Below are 22,233 nucleotides of genomic sequence, written 5' to 3' on the forward strand. Positions count from 1 at the left end.
TTACGTAAATGGATGAACTACTTTTCTTGCCTCCTATACCTAGTAAAGTGATTTGTTTGTATTTTACGCCAGTATCATCGAACTCCAGTTGTGGAAAGGGGTAGGAAACTGCGTTGATCCAAAGGTATAGCCAGGTTAATATAAAAAATGTTAGTAAAAATAAAATGATGTCCCTGTATTTTCTCTAGCTTAATATACCGTGTCCCGCTTAGAGGGATCGAGAAATAAGTGATAATTTCAAGTGTAAATAGTGGTTTATTAACATAATTTGATGGAAAAACTCTCCGAGTTTCGGAGAATGCTGAATGCAACTCGATATGTGCGCCTTGAGTTGCCATGCAAACATCTAACGATATTCAACCTCCCGCGAATTGTTCTGTGGCATTTGTGGAGTCACTGGCGCAGCTGCATTTTTGACGCGTTGTCTCAGTTCCTCCAAAGTGTTAGCTCTGCCTCTTTGGTACACAGTATTCTTCACAAAGCCTCAGAAAAAAAGTCCAAGGGGATCAGATCAGGTGAACTGATTGACCAGGCAGTGGGTCCTCGTCTTCCGATCCACCTATCCATGCACGACGAACACGGCGTTGTACTCGCGTAACAGATTTTTCTTCTGCTAGCCATAGCACACACTGAACTTTCTGTTGCGGTGTCCACATGTTGACCATGGCGTGTTCTCCTACAAAATGGCGCCAGACTTGTGTTTTCATCAAACAAACGAAAGTTACGCATGCAGCTCTTTTCAGACTTTGTTGCGTAAACTTGGACAATTTCTCTATCTTGTCAGATGTAAATCTCTACGATATCTTTGTCTGGTTTTAAGTGGTGAGCATTTATTTCTCGATCTCTCTAAGCGGGACACGCTGTATTTAGGGATGCCCCAAGACCATCATATTTTGAAATTTTCATAAAAATTTGAGGTTCAGATTTTTTCGCAAGACAATATTTTCCAGTGATTTAATCTAAACAGGATACCAGGAAAATGTAAAAAAAAAATACATGTTAAAAGATTCTGCATATTTTTGGTCCCCTGTTATTCATCTTGAAGTGTCACAGAAACCTCAATTTATAAGAACATTGGGAATAATCACAAAACTCTTAGGTATGATATAATTAATATAATAAAATTAATGGAAATTCATTCTTCTTATGTTTCAGGGTATTTAAATCAGAATATCTCTAATTAAGACAAGAAATCTGACCCTCTACCCTTTTTTCGCAAAGACAGAGGAGCTGAAACCATCACAAATTACCTACCTATCATGACGAAATTAAATATTATCTTTGGGTCAAAAATGAATTAAAGCCTGACTTCAAATCAAAAGAACCTACTATTAGAGAGATTTCAGAAAGAGTTGCTATCAAAACTAAGGAAATCCAGGTAAAGGCAGTTAGTCATGAAAGAATATTACAATGATTCGTGCTTACCATGATCAATACACAAACTTAATGAAGCCTTGTAAGAAATGACATAGTGATGACAACTAAAATGACAATATTGCAAAATTCAAAGAAGAAGCAAACAACTATTTGATATATGCAGTTGCAAGTGCAAAAAAATAATACTGTAGGCTTAATTGTGATAAAGACTGCATTATTCCAGAACAAGGAAGAATGTCTTACTAGATCAAAAAACAGAAAGACGATAATTAACCTGTTGATCTAATTATCGCTCAGAAAGAAATGAAAAAGGAAACAAGAATAAATTCTAACTAAAAAAAAATAAATCGGCTGAAATGGAATTTTTGTCATATTTTATGTAAAATATTATATATTTTGTCCCTTCGGATCCCCTAAAAATTTTTGTATACTGCAACCCCAATTTAGAATCTTCCAAATAAATTTTAAATATATGATTTTACAGCAATTCACTAGCTATATAAGCTTAACGAAAAACAAAATAATAGAACAAATATACAAAAAGGCAAAAAATAAACTGTAATTTTAAAAAACTTCAAAGGCCTTGGGGCATATAAAAAATTAAACATAGAAACTCCATATTTTTCACATTTCTAAGTTAAGTGAAAATACAGATTTTTGCAACTATTACATTTAGAAAACAGATAAAAACAATTTTATGTATAGATTCATTCCACCCTAATACCCGCACTACTTTTTGCTCGATGTACGTATATTATATTTAATGATTTTAATTTATAGGATTTATAAACTGAAAAGATACATTGCATATACAGTGAGATCGAGAAGTCTCTCCGCAGTGCTTGTGTAGCCGAAAATCCACTAGGCAGAGAATTCAAGTGTATTTGGTAGAGAATTCAAGTGGCAGCACTGGCCGCTAAGCATGTGATGGACTGGGGATGTGAGGTTGTCAAACCGGAATGACTGGGGGAGTGCCAACTTTCTACAGGATTGTATTTTAAAGTTACTAGAACTAATAGAGCTGCGGAGGGACTTTTCGATCGCACTGTATATGTGTACGAGGTCATGGTCTTCGGAATTGGTTTGATTCGTGATAATCTTCAACTGTTTTTGTTTCTGTATGGACGTTGACATAAAAATCCACACAATTTTACTTACCGCACGTATTTACTTACAGCACTTTTGTTACCATAGCAACCACTCGAATGTGATATGATCAAGTTATAGACATTAAAACAGCAACTGTAAGTGAAACATGCAGCACCATGAGTACTTTAGTAAAAGTCTTGCCGCACTCAGTATTTTCTGAAAAGAGTTAAAGCCTACTAGTCACAAACAGAACTCCAGGCTAGAACACGTTTCTTACATGCCAGATCGTTTTCCTTGTTACTTCGTAAGCTACTGTTCCCTTTGCAGAAAAATGGTGTTAGAAAGATGACACACATTTCTCACTGTACTTCACAAATATCACAACAATTTAGTGCTTTTACCATGATGTCACACTATCCATCATTCAAGAAAATGAAATGAACTTCAGTTTTATGATTTAGAAAAAAAACACATTTTTATAATCTCAGGAAGTAAAAAAGACCGACTATTTATTAGTTGCACTGTTTGGTGTATGTAACTCTGTATAAACTCATATAAATAGTTATTAATAAGGTCTGATTTAGTCACAACTAATGTTGAATTGTATTGTATGGTATTCATAGCTAGAATACGGAACAAATCAAAAAACTTAATTACCATAAAGTCTTAATTTATAGTCACAGTCTAGTTGAAATATACACAGAAGAAGTTTACAGTAGTCTAATAGTACAACACAAAGTTTTAGTATAAATTTCAGTCCATACCTGTGGAGTAACGGTTAGTGCGTCTGGCCGCGAAACCAGGTGCCCCGGGTTCGATTCCCGGTTGGGACAAGTTACCTGGTTGAGGTTTTTTTCCGGGGTTTTCCCTCAACCCAATATGAGCAAATGCTGGGTAATTTTCGGTGCTGGACCCCGGACTCATTTCACCGGCATTATCACCTTCATCTCATTCAGACGCTAAATAACCTAAGCTGTTGATAAAGCGTCGTAAAATAACCTACTAAAATAAACAAAAGTATCAATTTCATGAATCGTTATTGAATGTCATGAATTCACTTACAGAACAGAAGGCGTGAGAAATTAGGTACTTTTTTAATTTGGCCCTAAATAATCTTATGTTTTGAGTTTCATTTTTTAAATCCATAGGGAGGCTATTAAACATTTTTACTGCCATATAACGCACTCCTTTTTGATAGCACAATAGACTTGTCGATGGAGTAAGAAAGTCATTTTTCTACGCGTATTTTTGCCATGAATTATTGAAATAGTTACAAAATTTTCACGATGACATACAAGGACGATTATTAATGAAAAAATATACTGACAAGCCATGGGCATTATTTTTACTTTTATTTTTCTGCATTTAAAAGTGATAGGAATATTAGAAAATTATTAGTGATTTATTATGAGATGAGCGATAGCCAGTTCTACTCTTACCAAATTGTTAAAGAGCAAGTTTTCAAACTACATACTTGTATACGCATTCTTCCGCGCATAACAAAAATCCCTTTAAAGCAGTTGTTTTCAAGAGCTACGAAACCGATGCCTGAAACCATATTGACACTTCAGTTGTATAGCGTCGATTGGTTTTTATAACAGCGTGTCATTACGTCGTTTTAAGTCAAAAGGCTGACAACATGGCTCTAGCAGTTATTTGTTAGAACATGAAGCAGATATAGAAGAAGAAATAATAATAATAATAATAATAATAATAATAATAATAATAATAATAATAATAATAATAATGTATCTGTGTGTCCTAAATGCCTTTCTCATTTTCAACACATGTATTAAATAATAGTATTTTATCTTCATTGCCGTATACTTTGTCCACGTTACTTATTAAATTATAGTAATTTATTATTTTAATTTTATTATTCATTGTAGAAACAGCAGTGATAAGTACATTTTACTGTGTATAGGGAATATGTTTCTGTTATTTATGTCAAAATAAACTTGTCTAAATTAAAAGAGTTGTTATCATTAAATAATCTCGCATAAAATTATCCGAATATCTGATTTAACACAAAAATTAATGAAGAAGCTGTATGACACAAATACAAAGTGAAGTTAATACTACATATTTTATTTGAAATTAAACATCACTATTTCTAACTACATGAGAAAATATATATATTGTTTTATGCTAAATTAAACAGCCAGATAACCTATCAAAATATGTAATAAGAAACTATTTATTAAGTTACAGTAAATTTACTAGATATTCGTCCACGCCTATGGAGTAACGGTTAACGCGTCTAGCCGCGAAACCAGGTGGTCCGGGTTCGATTCCCGGTCGGGGCAAGTTACCTGGTTGAGGTTTTTTCCGGGGTTTTCCCTCAACTCAATATGAGCAAATGCTGGGTAACTTTCGGTGTTGGACACCGGACTCATTTCACCGGCATTATCACCTTCATCTCATTCAGACGCTAAATAACCTAAGCTATTGATAAAACGTCGTAAAATAACCTACTAAAAATACTAGATTTTCCAAACGTGTCGGCAATCATCTGCCACACATTCTCTTTTACTGTGAAGTTTTTATAACTGAGGACATGGGTGAACTATCGATTTATGCAAGAAAATAAGGTTTCGAGATTATCTCTGTCAAATTTTTAGAAAAGATGGAAAATTAATACACATATTATTTTTGCTATTACAATGAGCATATTCATAGCAAAAATATATGTGTACTCATTTGCCACCGTCTCTAAAACTTTGACTGCGATTTTTTTCAAAACCTTAATTTCTTACTTAGTTCAATAGTCCACCCATGCTCTCAATTATTAATCGATAAACTGTATAATATGGGATGAATCCTTATCAAATCTATCAAATTTCCACCTATACACTGGGTGAACAGTATAGAGCAAACAGGTTTCACGGTTCGCCAGCCGGCTATGCGCGCGGAGGTGAGGGACTCAAGGCCGCGCGAGACATCTGTTCTGCTATACACTGCTCACCCAGTAGTTCCTGATCTCAGGTGTCACAATCCGGCCGTCAGATGCCGGAACAGTTGCCAGCTATGCAAGCGGACTGTGACGTAGTCTTGTGGAGACTGAGTGCGAGTAGCGATGTGTCATATTAGAAACCATCATAACCAGGGAAAGGGATTTGGAGTATTATAACGAATGGTGAAACGTAGTATAGATATTCGTAGCTCAGTGACTGTCAAGAGAGCTGCATGGACGAGTACAGTCCACTTCATACAAACTTACACGCAACGTGCTGTAAACGTATTTCAGAATAAACAAATGTTATAGTTTAATGACATATAGTGGTCTACATACATAATCTGCACTTCATTTTGAACTACATGTGTTTTTCTTGGCAACGCACAAGACACCAATAAACAAAATTACAAATATACATAATTAAATATCAATCTCTGCGTCCTCGCGCGTCAGTGGAAATATTGATGCCTGATAGACAGTTGTCTTCTGTATGGAACTCGCCTCTGAATATGTATGTTTTTCTGTCAGGAGCTTGTTAAATTGAAACCTTTATTTACAATATTATGAAATATGATAATATGTATACAACGTATACTACAGTATTTACAATATATACAATATACTACAATATTTACAACATAGCCTAATACAGTATCATTAAATGTTGAACAAAATGTAGAACCAAACGAAATGGCATTTTCAATTAATGTTACGTTTTGTTGATAAAACAATTATTCCTGCTGTGCCTTGTTATAATAAATTGTAAATATAATTTCCAAATTTCCAAAACACAACTTTTGCTCTGTTGCATGGAAGGAAATTTTTTAACATGGAAAAACTCCGCTCTACATCTGCAGAGACAATTGGAGAGTACTTGAAAAAAGATACCTCAATTAAATTCACATGTTGAATGACGTCATTGGGACACGTCTTTGTTAGTAGGTTACATCTGAAATCCAACTAAGAATACTATACCTATCATTTTTAATCAAACTATGTTCATTTTTTCACTAACACGTTTTCCTACTTCACCTTCTACTGCACTCAGTTTATTTACAATAGTCCTCATAATATTTATTTGCTCAACTAGTTGTACTCCTGACTTTTCTAACCAAATAATAGCATCCGGTAAATATAAAAAAATTGACTTAATATCCATGACTTCTTTTCAGATTATTCTATCATTTAGCAGTTCCTGGCGTATTTGAATCGCAGCCGCGTCATCGGGAATTGTTTCTGGAGCTTTTACAAATATAGGCTAGTCTTTCAATTTTGTATTGTTAGTTGGTTTCACTTTCGGCATTGTACCTGCACTTCACTACTCTGAACTGCAAACCTGCACGTTGACGTTCTTATGTGACAACTGTCCCGTTCACCTGCTGTTGACGTGCAGAGAGCTGCGAGTATGGCATGGAGGGGAGGACTTGGTATGAAGGGTTGTAAACAAATGACTATGTAGATGCCAATACTAGCTTTTACTACTCCAAATTCCGTTCCCTAATCATAACGTATTATCCATAAGAGATGTTTGGCGTGGAAACAAAATTTCGTTCCCCCATTACCCGGCGAGACGCGTCGCCCTAGGAAACCACCGCTTAAAACTACTGATGGCTAATTCTTTAAAAAGAGCGATTCCATTACTGTTCTATCATGTTTCCTGCTGTAGACAGAACCGATGTCATAGTGTATGCCTATTTGTAAAAACACATGAATACAAATTTCATAAAATAATAGGCCAACAAAATTTGCTTATTCTTCTCTATTATTCTATATTAATAGAATTTTACTAATTTTAAATTCTGATTCGTATAGAGGCATCTCCAGTCCGGATTCTGCAGGTAACAATTATCTACTTTAGCAAGTGAAACCTAGGTATTTCAGTAATAGTCAACGATACCATGATTTTTAAAAGTATTTGAGAAAGACATACCAACTGTATTTTTTAATTGTAGAATTATGTTTAGAATAGATTTAGTGTTTGATTTTTTTTGGAAACATATCATCCAAATGAATTTGAGAAATAGACTTTTGCCTATTCCACCATGACCTAGAAATTAATATTTTCAACGTTTCGAATCTACATACAGGTTTCAAAATCAGTTAAATAGGTACAACCTGAAGAGTCACCTGCTCTGTTGGTCCTGTTATGCTTGGATTGGCGCATAAGATTCATGGAGGAAGAGCTCCTTCCATGCTTTCATGACCATGTAATAATTAGAATGAGGTTCATTCTTTCGTAGTTTTCTGGCTAAAGGCAGGTAGTCCATTGCAAACGCAGCATTCTCCAATCTTTCCTATTTTCCACTTTCCTCTTAGTCTCCGCATATGATCCATAGCCTCTATCTTAATGTCGTCTATTATCTGATATATTCTTTCGCCCCGAACTTTTCTCTCGGCCACCATTTCTTCCGTTACATCCTTCAGTAGGCAGTTTTTTCTCACCATGTGACCCAACCAATTCCTTTTTCTCTCCTGATCAGTTTCAGCATTATTCTTTCTTTATCCACTCTTTCCAACATAGCTTCATTTCTTATTCAGTCTGTCCATTTTACATGCTCCAACCTTCTCCATATCCACATTTCAAATGCTTCTATTCGCTTACCTTCACTTCTTCGTAGACTAATGTCCATGTTTCTACCCTATACAATGCCACACTCCACACAAAGCAATTCAATAGTATCTTCCTTAGTTCTTTTTCCAGAGGTTCGCAGAAGATGAAGCTTTTTCTGTTAAAAGCTTCCTTTGCCTTCGCTAACCTCCTTTTTGAGTTCCTTGCAGCAGCTCATGTTACTGCTTATAGTATTGTAAAGGTTGGTAATACTGTGATAGACTAATATTGTGATAGTTCTTTTTGAGAATTTATTACAATTTTACTAAGCGAGAGAAGGACCGGTTTTATGCAGTAACTTGTCCGCGAACATTACCCTAGTACAGCCGTGGCGAAAATGCGACTCACGAGCACATTGTGGCTCGCAATGATATGCTGTGCATTTCTTTTGCTTCTAACCTTCTCCATCCCCCACCCTCTCACTCACTAGAGTCAAACTCCGTTCCATTTCTATTTGTCTCTGACCTGCGAGTGGCATATGTTTCTCTCAAAAACCATGTACCTCTACAAAAACGAAATTTTCAAGTAGGAGGGGAGGACGCGTTTTTTGCTGCCAATATGATGAGAATATTAATTGTATGATTTGTCACTCATGAAACATTAAAAGGTTAAGTGTTATTATTATTATTATTATTATTATTATTATTATTATTATTATTATTATTATCATTATCATCATCATCTCTGTACGTCGACCCTTTTCCAGCAGATGTACGAATAATGCGGTTAGCTCTTCAATTTGAACTCACTGATTTACTATGTAATGTCAAATGAAAGCTATATGTTAGGACTTGACAAATGTTGAACTTTAAAATTTTTGCCAAAAATAAATATCCGAATCTACCACACAATGATAGTACCTGATTGACATGGTTACGCTTCTGTGATGTCGCATAGAGAAACCTAACCATGTCATTCAGGTACTACCATATGGTGGGAGATGAAAGAAACGCACTGTCCGATACTACCCGACTCTCCACTATGTGAGGATGGCAGTGAACCTCCGGGTTCACTTGTAGAACTTGTTCCTTTTTTTGCTATAAATTATCAAAATTAATCAAACTGAGGAACGACTGAAAAACAATGTAATACAGAGTATTGATTGTATGTATTTGTTTTGAAAAAAATTAGAGTTGTAATTTAAATCTAGTGGTTCACTTTAATGTCTGCAGAAAAATAAAATTTTTGATTCGTAGCATCGTAAATAAAACGTCATCAGCGGCTATAAAAAAGTTAATTCTGAACAATCTCTGAGCAAGTGAATAATGGAGTTTTTTTTTCAATCTCTGTGATAGTGTAAAGATGACGTGTTTACCAGAACGATAGATCAATATCTGCAGTCAGGATTCCCGTCAGTGTCATAGACACACGGTGATGGTGTGAAACACACGCACTTTGAACAAAATTTCCAATTTAAAAAGTGTGTGGTTATCGGTCAGTGGACAGGACTCGCCAGTGATATCAGTGATGTCATGTAAAATGGGTCCCCGTATATTGTGTGCACAGATTCAGGAGACAAATTCACAAAAGCCAGCCAGTCATTCGGACGTAACAACACATCCATAGCGTACCCATTATGTTAACTTTCGGTTCGTCTGCACTGCGTACGTGTATGTATGTGTGCGTGTGTGGGTGTATGAGTGGTAGCCACTGTATGTGTGAATGTGTTTAGCCATCCGCACATGTGGATGGCAGGCGGCGAGCGACACAGTTAGTTCTAATCGATTTCCACGCGGATTGATTTTCTCTGATATATCTACGCGTAATATATAGGACTCAAATTCTCTCTCTCTCTCTCTCTCTCTCTCTCTCTCTCTATTCTCTCTCTTTTCTATCTACGATTCTATATACGGCATCCCAACATTCCATTTAGTATGAATTCCGAAACCCTGCTATTCACATGTTAGTCCCTAGGACATGTTAACTATCCCTCCCTTTTTTACCTTTTTAAGAATTACTCTTTTGTTCGGCTATAATTTATCTGCATTTGTGCACATTTAGATTCCGATATACTTACCGAATTGCATTTTACGCACAGCAAGTGATATCAATCCCTTAGCTACCAGCACCGTGATGTAATTTTTTTTTAACGTCCCTTTATACGAAACTATGAAACAACGAAAACTTAATGGATTCCGTTACAAAAACGCCACCATCTGTTCACATTACAGTATAAGATTGTGACAATGTTAATAATAGATAACTGTGAAATGTGAATGAAGTAACAGAGAATCTGTTCACAACTGCAACAACAAATTTCACAGAAAATGTCGCGAAATACCATGGAAAAAGGAATGATATGGAAAAACCAGAGAAATCCTCCTTTACAACCTCTTTATTCACTATAAATCTCACAAAATGTGCCGGTTCATTGTAGAAAGAAATCGTAATATCTTTGAAGTGGTACAATGATTTTAACAAAAATTTTGTTTGCCCTAGATCAGCTAACAGTAAGTGATAATGAAAATTATGAGAATGGTTTTGAGATATCTCTTTTTGACTACACAACTAGTTATTTTTGTTGGGGAGAATGTTTACGTTTGTAGCGCCTCTAATAGCAAGAGATTATTATTAGTGTTGTGGGATTTAATCGATTAATCCAATCGATTAATCTATCAATTTCTGTTGTAAGATTAATCGATCAAAAATATTTAATCGAATAATCGAATCGATTAAAATTAATCGGTTATAGTTGATATGAATTATTATTTTGTTAATACAAACTCATACTAAAAATTCTGACAATATTTCTCTCTCGGAAACTCTTTACTTAAAAGCACAATAATACTGATATTTTCTAACTGTAAACCAGGTGGCGTAGGAAAAATATTTGCACAAACACTTCAGAAAAAGATGGAGATATGAGGACAACGACCTAGTCTACCTCTGAAACACAATGCGAACTCCTTATTAAGTTTTATGGTTTTCCAAGAAACTTCCACTTTGTTGTCAGCTCATCTTCCTAGCATATGAAATAGGCTACATACGTTACTGGGATCCGTCCCCCTCATCCCTTATAAAATAACCATGTCTACACTGTATGCAAGTGAGAGCGTAACTACCTTCTTCTCTTTCTAAAATCTGGTTTCAATAAGGGTCAGTCTTCTGTTTCAACCGCTATAGTTCTGCAGTTGCAGTTTCTGTATATGAATCCTATAGATTCAAAATCCCCTACATCCTCTTTCACAAATTAAAGGTTTTTGACAGTAACTGGTGGCAAATAGAGGGAATTTTCAACCTAACAAACCTTTAGCTTTAAGTTTAGCGGCTTCTCGAATTCTAACTATAATAAATCATTAGAATTCATACTTAGCAAGCAGTATGTAAGCATAACTCAGTCGTGAATAAAATGGTTTTTAGGGGGTTTTGAATCTAGAGGATTCATATGAAGGTTGTGTGTTTAGTTTGATAAAAAAAATTCAGTTTTCTGTGGTTTGTGAAAAGTATAAACTCCATTATGTCATATGAGAATTTGAGGGATAAACTCGGTGAAACGCTTGGATTTAAATTGAACGATCGTGGAGAAATGCTTGACAGAAAAAAAGGTTTTTCGTAGTTATATACAATAAAAGTAATTTAATACAGTTATATGAACACTTTTTATTAAAAAAACTATATTAAATTACTTTTATTGTATATAACTATCCTACTCATGAACACTGTTAAATCTGACCTAACTTATGTAATTTAATCAAGGTTTTTCGTGTTTAGTGATGCAGGAAACATTGTTACTAAAAGTAGAGCGGACTTAATTCGGAGCATGTGAATGCACTCACATGTTTAAAATCACGGATGAAACAGTATTAACTAGGTGAGTCCTCATACTTTTTGTTATTTATGTTTGTCTAAAAAATTCGCGGAGAAATTGGCACAATAAATTTTAAGCCTCATAATAAATATGTTAGTTAAAAATTCGCGGAGAAATTGGCACAATAAATTATAAGCCTCTTAATAAATATGTTAGTTAAAAATTCGCGGAGAAATTGGCACAATAAATTATAAGCTTCATAATAAATATGTTAGTAAGTGATTAAAATAGTTGTTTTGTAATATAACGATACAATATATCTGCAGTGCCTGGGAAAAGTGACATAAGTCAGTTTCCACAAACCTTTTTTGATAATTTATTGACAACTTACACTAGTTTATGTCGATTTGAATTTTTTTCTCTATGAATTGTTGTAATGGGAGAAATACTTATGTCTCTTTTTCCAAGCGAGCAGATGTTCCCTAAGTTGTCAATAAATTATCAAAAAGGTTTGTGGAAACTGACTTATGTCACTTTTCCCAGGCACTGCAGATATACAGATATACAACATTTAATACTTACGCTTATGACCGAACACAAGTTAAATTTAAAAATAATTGTATATTACAGTATATTAAAACATTTTTTCAACTCGATCAAAATTCGATTAATCGATTAAATTCAAATAGTTAATCGATTAAATATTTTGATCGATCAACAGCACTAATTATTATGATTCCATACATCATCCCAATCTTCTTTTGTCCAATTCTTATACTGTTTGGCTCATTCCTATCGTTTGCTTTCCTTCGAGATCGACAATACTGCATTCCATTTCCTTGAATATTCTCTGTAGAGTTCCTTTGAAACTACTGCTCCATTATTCTCCAAAATCTTCTCGATTATCTTTTTTTTTTTTTTCAGTTTTCCAAAGTGTTTCGTCGAATTTCCTATGCCTGTCAGTTCTTGGAGTTATTATTTGTTTTCGGCCAGATATTCCATTCCTATTGCAACTTCTCATATTCTTATTTTATTATTTTTATTTCGTAATGAAGATTTCTCGCGAGTCTGATTAGTGAAATATGATACTAGGCAGCGGTGTATGTAGGCCTAATTGAGGAAGAAAGGAATTGGCCATCCTAACGTTCACCATTCCTTCCAATGGATCCTCCAGTAGGCAGTTTTTCTTTGTCTATGACCGAACCTATTCCTCCTCCTCGTCCTCCTCCTGATCAGTTGCAGTATTATTCTTTCTTCATCCACCCTTTCTAGAACAGTTTCCTTTCTTATTCTGTCTGTGCATTTCACACTCTCCATTCTTCTCCATATCCACATTTCAAATGGTTTTTCTTCACTATTTCGCAATGCCTATACAATGCCACACTCCACACAAAGTACTTCAGTACTCTCACAGTCTACTATATACAGTCGCGAAGCTTGAGGTGATTTTTTGCAAATCTCGTGATAAAGCGCTCCAAGCGGTTAGCAACTAGAAACAATAGAGTGTCCACGGTCGACTTTGGACTGAATCGTATTTCCATCGAGTGCTAGCTCGTTGCGTATTTCACATTGATGCTTGTGAAATGTTCGTTATTGGTTGTAATGAAAATGTTAATGGCTAAAATACAATAATTGGAATAATAATATTTTACTAGAGACGTAGAAAAATTAAGTTTGTTTTAATGAAATTTATTGATCACGTTTTATTTTCAATTCTGGTGGGATTATAATTGCTTAGGCCTACTTTTTTTCAAAGGATATGTTTTTAATTATAGCTGTTAGTTTTGTTGTTATTTTTATTTGTTACTTTACTAGAGACGTAGAAAAAGTCTGTTACAATAAAATTTATTAATCACGTTTTATTTCCAATTCTGGTGTGATTATTATTGCTTAACCTCAACTACATAAGCCTACACTACAAGTACCGGTATACGTAAGTTAATCCATTAATTCATATTTCCATTATTATTGTTGTAAAGGGAAATCCAAATTAATATTTATTGGTTTCATAGTTAATTATCGCTATAATCTTGAATGAGTGAAGCGATTATAGTAAATTTCAGTTCGTTTTGCACAAACAAAAATAATATTAACCTATTTCTTGCAGGTATCTTCGAGTTTATGGTGGAATTTAATATACTTCATTAAAATAATAAATTAACTTTATGCATTTAATATTTCAATAATGGAAGGAAGGTGTTAATTTTTCCAAAAGAGCACAACGAAAGTGTAACATATTGTGACGTTTTATTACTAACAACAATGAACTGTTAATCTTAACTAATATTTACAAAGCACTATTTACAAATCAGAACTGTCAGTTCTCAGTTCACAGTTCTTCTAGCTCAGTCACTCGAGTTCACAGTATCTCGAACCACAGACCTTCAGAGACAGTTCACTGTACTCGAACTCAGGTCCCTCCAACTGCGGTCCACTGCACTCGAACTCAGGTCCCTCCAACTGCGGTCCACTGCACTCGAACTCAGGCCTTCGGATGCTGACATAGTTGCGGACGCACACTCGAGTCGAACTCCGGTACACAAGACTGGCTTGCTTGCTCTGGCTTACTCACTGACTGAATAAACTGAAACTGAAACTGAGACTGGAACTAATCATGAATCACACACACACTGTCCGAGTTCCCTCGCGCTTCTTCTTTTATAACCACAGCGACGTAGTCTGGAAAGTTCGAATTCCCGATTTTTCCACTTCGACAGACTTCTCGAAGAGTCGGGAGGGTCCATTCCCCCTTCACTCCGCACGCAGCAGTCGCGCGCTCACACTCCCTCGCCGCGTAGGCCCTTTTCCCTCTCTTCTCTCCGCCGCGCGCCGTCCCTCAGTGCTCCGTGGAGCCCGCGCGATCTGCTCTCTTGCGGGACGCTGGTCGTGAGTTCGAATCTCACGTCGCTGTCACAATATTTTGTCGGCTGCTAGGAGAGAGATCTGCGATGATGAGGCGATAGTAGCGATCCCAGTGGTGGGCAACTATCCATGTTTGCATTTTTACTACATATTGAGCTTCGCGACTGTATATAGTAGACTGTGGTACTCTCTTCATTTGTTCTTTTTGCAGAGTTTCGCAGAAAATGCTCTTTTTCTATTAAAAACTTCCTTTTCCATTGCTATCCTGATTTTGACTTCCTAGGAGGAAATAATAATAATAATAATAATAATAATAATAATTATTATTATTATTATTATTATTATTATTACGTTTTTGAATTTTATTAAGTTCCTACAACCCATTACTCTTTGTAAATTGACTTAAAAATATTACAATTAAGCGTTACAAGGATGATGAAGAGAATGGTAATAATAATAATAATAATAATAATAATAATAATAATAATAATAATAATAATATGAAAATCAAAGTCACAGCCAGTTTTACAGAACAACTTAAACATTATTCAAGTAAACGAACTACTATCACTTAACTTAAACTTTAATTTAACCGTTGTTATTTAGTAAAATTTAAATGTTACACTTTCTAAACTGTAGAATTGGAGTGTTAGTAATATGCTACTGTACATTATTATACAACGATAAAAATATATCTTCAAGTATTTAATTTGAGAAGGCTACAAATAACTCGTAACATGTAACTTAATAAAAAATTGATAATGCATGTATGTTTTCTTCATATTTGTGATACCGCAAGGCCTTACATAGCTCGTGTAGTGTCTTTCAAAAGACAAAGTATTAATATGAACACAGAGACCAAAGTTTTAAATCAAAGCTTTAATGAATCAGTACAGGAAACTGCGGTCGACATCAAGGGTTTATTCTAACTTCAGAGCTTAGCATAATACACAGGAATATGTTTAATTAATTCTTGGAAGCCTAGACCGACGAGTTCATAGAGGTACCTACCTACCGTGAGTAAATTTATCTTACGGGCAGATAGCAAGCGCTGCAGGTCACGAACTTTCTCTCTCTCTCGTTCACTCGGCCGATTATTTGCGACTGGTGATGCGTGAAGCAGGGCTCGGAAATGATTATTTTGGAGCTATCCAGTTTCCTTTTTCATTACCTCTGCTGCTTTTCCTACCAGTTCAATTAGGTCAGTCAAATGAAAACCGTTAACCTTAGGGATTGCCAACTGGAATTTTCTGAACTGTTGCCTACAGACAGAACAATTATTCATAATAGAAGCCACAGAATTTCCTGCATAATTTTGTACGCAAAGAAACTTACATGGATCCCTTGAAGTACACAAGTTTAATAATTGTAATTGCAACGAAATTTGTGTTTCAATACAACCCCCCAACAAGATCGGTTTCCTTTGTATCATATCGGTTTCTTGTAAGACTTCGTTCATATGCAAATCGTGGCAAATATTTAATTCAGAAAATAATGGATTACAATAAAATATTAGTAAAGAACATTATTTTTGTTGTGATACAGGATTTTTCCTAAAAAATGGAAACAATCAGTGGCGGTTTCTCGGGGGAGGGAAGGGAGGAACGTCCTCCTCACATTTTTCTTCTTTTGAAGTAAATACCAAATGAAATATATGCCTTGAAATTCGAGGAAGATTCGATAATTTTTAAGTTCACAGCTATAAGAAAACCTCGGTTGATCGAGTTTTAAACGACGCGCAATCAAGTGCTGCTAGAAAACTGTGAGAAAGATGCTAGATTGTTTGTGTGGAGGAAAGCCAATCCATTCCTCCTTTACTGCAGTTAACACACATAGACAACAGCGTACTAGCGGCGAAAGACAGAAGCAGAGTTTTAAAGCAAGTAAATGAACGGCGAGGGAGGAGATCCTCCTCTGAATCAGCGCACGGGCGGGAAATATAGAAACCGACTGGTCTTGCAGCAAGCTCGCTACCGCTGCCATCTAACGATGCTGCATTCAACCAGACTATAACACATCTAGGAGGAGGCAACGTCAGTGTCACATAAATCATATTTTTCCATACGACTGCGAAAGCCAAGGGTCAATAAGAGACCTACTTATTTAAACAGGCATATAAAGTGCCACAAAAAAAGGAGGCACAACAAAAACAGTTTTAACACAAAGCTATGAAATACACCATATAAGCTTTATTTTTTTAAATTACAAAACAAAATATAATATTATTCTTTGCACTTTATATAAGGTACTATTCATGGTTTGAAACTTTCGAGGATATCTGAAAGTTGAAGTTAGATTTATATAAAACAAAGAGGAAGTAGGCCTAGTTCTAAGTTTTTGGCCCCTGAAATTCATTTCCATTCATTGTGTACTAGACAGGACAACAGCCAAGTTGTCAGTTTTGTACAAATATATTTGAAATTGAAAGTACTCCAAACTACCTTATTCTTAACATAAAAAATTAATCGGTCACCTACAGCTTTGAACAATAATGGTAGTATGACTTTACAAGAACTGACATTCTTCAAAAGCATGTGACACTGAACTTGTAAAATGTACATGTGGCAACACAGACCACGTGGGTGGGTGCAGTGTTCTCGCTTTCCTAACAGATTATTTCCCATTCCCACTTCCGTAAAACGGTTCTGATTATGTGTTAGTAGCTAGTCTCTACCAACACGTGTGATGCTGTAGTGTGCGCGAAAAATGCTGCGAGTTTGTGAATTTCCTTGCAATTGCTAATTTGTGCAATTATCCAACAATGAATGGAAGTGAAAACATATTTTGGACAATTTAGGAAATTCAGTTTACAAGAACAGATTATTGCTATACAAAAGAGAAGGCCAACTCTAACACTATCTGATCTTACAAGTATGCATGTAGGCTAATTTGTAGCATGTTTCTCTCAAGAAGGTGTCATTTTGCGCTGTTAACTTCTTTCCTCCTCTTAAGAAATATGCAGGAGCCGCCACTGGAAACAATGACTTCTTTATTATAATAACTCAGAAAGAGACTATATAAATCGTATCATCATCATGTACATGATCAGATTTAGGTGCAAATTGCCTCTTTTTTTCTTCTCCCAAGAGTCGCCCTCGGTAGCGCAGTTGGTATAGCGCTGGCCTTCTATGCTCGAGGTTACGGGTTCGATCCCAGCCGAGGTCGATGGAATTTGTGTGTTTAAATGCGATAGCCTCATGTCAATAAATTTACTGGGATGTAAAAGAACTCCTGCGGGACAAAATTCCGGCACACCGGCGACGCTAATATAACCTCTGCAGTTGCGAGCGTCATTAAATAAACCATGATACAAAAATAAAATCTTCTCCTAATCTTCCATCTAGTTTTCGCCCTGCCTGTCTTCCGTCTTCCCGTTAGTTTGTGGAATTATGCTAGGTACCTGTATCTGATATGTAAAATTTTTCTGATAATCCTGAATTTCGTTTATACTTTTGGAGGTTTGTAATAATTTATCACGGTGTTTCGTTTCTATGTTTGTCTAAACTCGTGATAAGAGAATAAACCCCTATAGAAAATCAGGTAAGGCTCAGAGGGTTAATGGTGGCAACACCATCTTAAGATCTCCCTTACGAATGGTCATTAACCTATCCAAGGAGCATTATTCTACTACTCAGAAAAGTTTCAAAGATGACATTGCAGTAGATATTAAAAAAACAAATAGAACAAGTAAATTTCTTCCTAATCCTGGGGAAAGTGAGATCAGAATAATGGCATTTAACAAATATTATGAATGTAAAATCACATTTTTCAATAATAATAATAATAATAATAATAATAATAATAATAATAATGTTATAAAGTTTGTAATATTGTCTACGCGATATTTAGTTCTTTGCTAATTAATTCTAATTATTATTCATTTCTTTGTTCATTCATTAAATAAATATTTTTACATTTTTCAACTTCAGAAATTAAAAAATAACACTATATTTACACACGTGGACAAATTATTAGACTAAACACAATACAAAATGTTTCAATATTTTAAGTTAATAATTCTGTAGTTTTGTAAATCAGCACATAAAGTTCACAACACTGATGCTGTTACTGTTTCAATTTTGGTGATAGATTAGGCTTAAGTCATAGATAAGAGACGAATTTCCTGATAATGACTGCATATTCACGCAACGTGGTGCTCCATGCCATAGAGCAGCGGTGGCGAAAATGTAATCGTGCGCCGAGCCACTGTGTACCCTGCAACGTGCATAGCACCTATGGAGGGAGGCGGACATCCGAAGGGGAAGTGAAGCAACTGTCTGACTTATTAACGGATTTCCATTTTCCTTACGTCAAGCACTTAAATATAATTTTATACAGTAAAAGGCTACAAACTAATGTTTAGTGCGTGTAACGAAGAAAGAAATGAACAATATCACAACCTAAAATTAACTGTCTTTAGAATGTCTCTGCGACGAAGTTTCAAAATCAGGAATTATGTCACTTACTGCCAGTCGTAGATGATCACGATGGTATTTATCTGTCAGTCGTGATCTAAATTTGGTTTTTACTATTTTAATTGTTGAAAATAATTTTTCACAAACGTAAGTTGTAGCGAACATGGCTTCAACAGAGCAAGCGAAAGAACGAAGCTTCGGATATTTATTTTTTGGCAAAGATTTGAAAGTTCAACATTTGTCAAGTCCTTACATCTAGCTTTCCTTTGACATCACATAGTAAATCAGTGAGTTCAAATTGAAGAGATAATCGCATTATTCGTACATCTGCTGAAAAAGGGTCGACGTACAGAGATGATGATGATGATGATGATGATGATGATGATGATGATGATGATGATAACAACAATAACACTTAATCTTTTCATGTTTCATCAGTAACATGTAGTATAATGCCGTTTTATGTTATACGACAGTTTTCCTCGTAACACTTGTGAACAAATCATACATTTAATATTCTCATCATATTGACAGCAAAAAAATGCGTCCTCCTAACCTACTTGGACCTTTCGCACATGGTTTCGAGAGAGAAATATGCCACTCGCAGGTCAGAGACAAATACAAATGGAATGGAGTTTGACTCCAGTGAGTGAGAGGGTGGGGGTTGCCGGAGGTTAGAAGCAAGCGAAATGCACAGCTATCACTGCTAGCCACAATGTCTCGCGAGTCACGTTCTCGCCACGGCTGCCATAGAGCGAAGAAGGTTTCGAAATTTCTTCAGGATTCCCACACCAAAACATTTGGGCAGGCAACAGCGCTGACATGAACCCAATCGTGAATCTCTAGTTTTTTTTAAGACTATATTAAACAATTTCAACATTACCACAGAAGGTAGAATAATTAATAGCTATTTGGCACAGAGACATTGAAATTCCGGAGTCTTGCTGAAATCTTATACACAACATGCCAGAGAGAATTGAAATGCCCACTAAAGCAAAAGGAATGCATACAAATATTAATGATGTGTAATTGTTATCACTGATCATGCATTATATAGTTGTACTCCATTTTAAAAACAATGAAAAATCAAATCAAATCATTGTATTTATTTCGGAATATGTATTATATGACTTTCTTGTGTTAAATATTATTGTACCTAGTTTACATGTTTCGACCTTTTATGGATCATCGTCAGAACTGGTCGTTGTTGTTCTTGGAGCCTCTTGTTTTGTTTCCTGTGAGGGTGTGTTCGTGTGGTGTAATATAGAGTCAAAGAGTGTGTGTGTTCTGAAATTGAGTTGTGTGTTGAGAATTTCATTGGGGTGTGTTTTTGTGTGTCTGTATATTTCATATTGTTCTAGTGTGTTTAGTTTCTGCTTTTTGGTTGGATGTGTAGTATTTCCATGACTGTGTTGATGTCTCTGTAGGTGTGGTTAGCATTTGTATGTGTTCTGCATATGTGGAGGTGTTTTGTAATTTTGTAATGGCTGTGATGTGTTCTTTGTAACGTGTTTGAAATGATCTGCCTGTTTGTCCTATGTAGAAGTTGTTGCAGGTGTTACATTTGAGTTTGTATACGCCTGTGTGGTTGTATTTGTTTGTGTTGTTTGTGTGTTGAGATGTTTTTGTAGTGTTATTTGTTCTGTATGCGATGTTGTAATTTAACATTTTTAAACCATTCTATACCTATTTTTCAGTTCAGTTCCCCCTTAAAAATAAAGTAAGTAATTGGTTCATGTTAACTACATATTTAAAGAGTCTCTGGGCTTGCGAAAATCTAGTGTGGGAGAGACAAAACGGAAAAAGATTCGGTACTCGAAGGTAAGAAACTAGAGAGGCAAGGCGATCTTCTCGAATGTTAATCTAAGGTCCTCTATAAGGATCGGTTCTTTTGGTGTGAAAATTCGATACATACATATTCAAGAGATACTCGCTGCGATTACTTCATGTTGGCTGAAACATTTCTCGCTGATTGACAGTTTTAATCAATACATAATTATTAGATCTTTCTGATTTAATACACTATACACACATAAACAAAACAAGCCAGGTGTTTAATATGCATTGAGTTTTAATATTAGATGTTCGGTGCGCTTGTGAAATATTTTATAACAAAGAGCGGATAGTGAACCTGCATATGCAATGCTGTGCGCTGAAGAGATTGTATAAAAAGTAACAATTTTATAACGAAGTCATAAATTATCATCTGGTTAACACGGGGCAGGATAAACATTTCTTTCTTGCTCCTTCTTTCCAACCCTGTCTCATATGGAAATTAATGTTGACCAAAATACTTAGTGGCCAGAAGCTTGTAGAGAGAAAAAGAGAGATAAAAAATAAAGGATAAACGAAAGAGGAGAACATATTTTAGTAACAGAGCCATAAAGTATTTTAAGATTCGTATTTGAAGAGTGTGATCCTGAAACTCGCTCAGTCCATTTGGTAATTTTAATGATTTATACATACAGTAGAACTCCGATCATCCGTCACACTATTAAGCGATTGACGGATTATCCGATCGTCTATTTCGCGCCCTTTTTTTCTTCAGAAATACTGTTTTGTATATCTTATTAGTAGGTTCTACAGATATTTTTGCTAGCGAGTATTGTTACAAGCTTTTATCGTTGCACAGCATTGTCTACTGTTTGAATTGCCGTTCTATAATATAACTTGTATATAAAATGTCTTCCACGGGTGTTATAACAGAAAACGTGTTGTGCTAAGTATCGAAAGAAAATAGAAATACGAGGGAGAAACTGCGATTCATCTCGCATCAGAATACGAGATTGGAGTTACAACTGCGCGATTTAATAAAAAAAAAAGGATAAAATGTAAAAAGTATGTAAATCTATAACATGAGACCTCTTTTATTCCTATCTTTCCTGAGACAGTCATTACAAAAGGTTTCCTTGCCACTTAAAAAGCCGTCGTTAACAACCAGATTTAAGTTAGCGAAATTCTGATTCACTACCTAGCGATTTAAATACAAGACCATGGAGGAAATTATAAAATCTTTAATGGTATGGATTATTCGATTTTTTCGATCAACCGTTCTGTCCATCCCCTTCATTACCACGGATGATAGAGGTTCTACTATATATGATTTTTTAGACCTCTATCATATTTTAAGGAGCCTATATTTTCTGCCAAAACAACGGAACTCCTTATCTAAAAGTTT

The sequence above is a fragment of the Periplaneta americana genome, chromosome 9 (assembly GCF_040183065.1).
Source record: "Periplaneta americana isolate PAMFEO1 chromosome 9, P.americana_PAMFEO1_priV1, whole genome shotgun sequence".
NCBI classification, from domain to species: Eukaryota; Metazoa; Arthropoda; class Insecta; order Blattodea; family Blattidae; genus Periplaneta; species Periplaneta americana.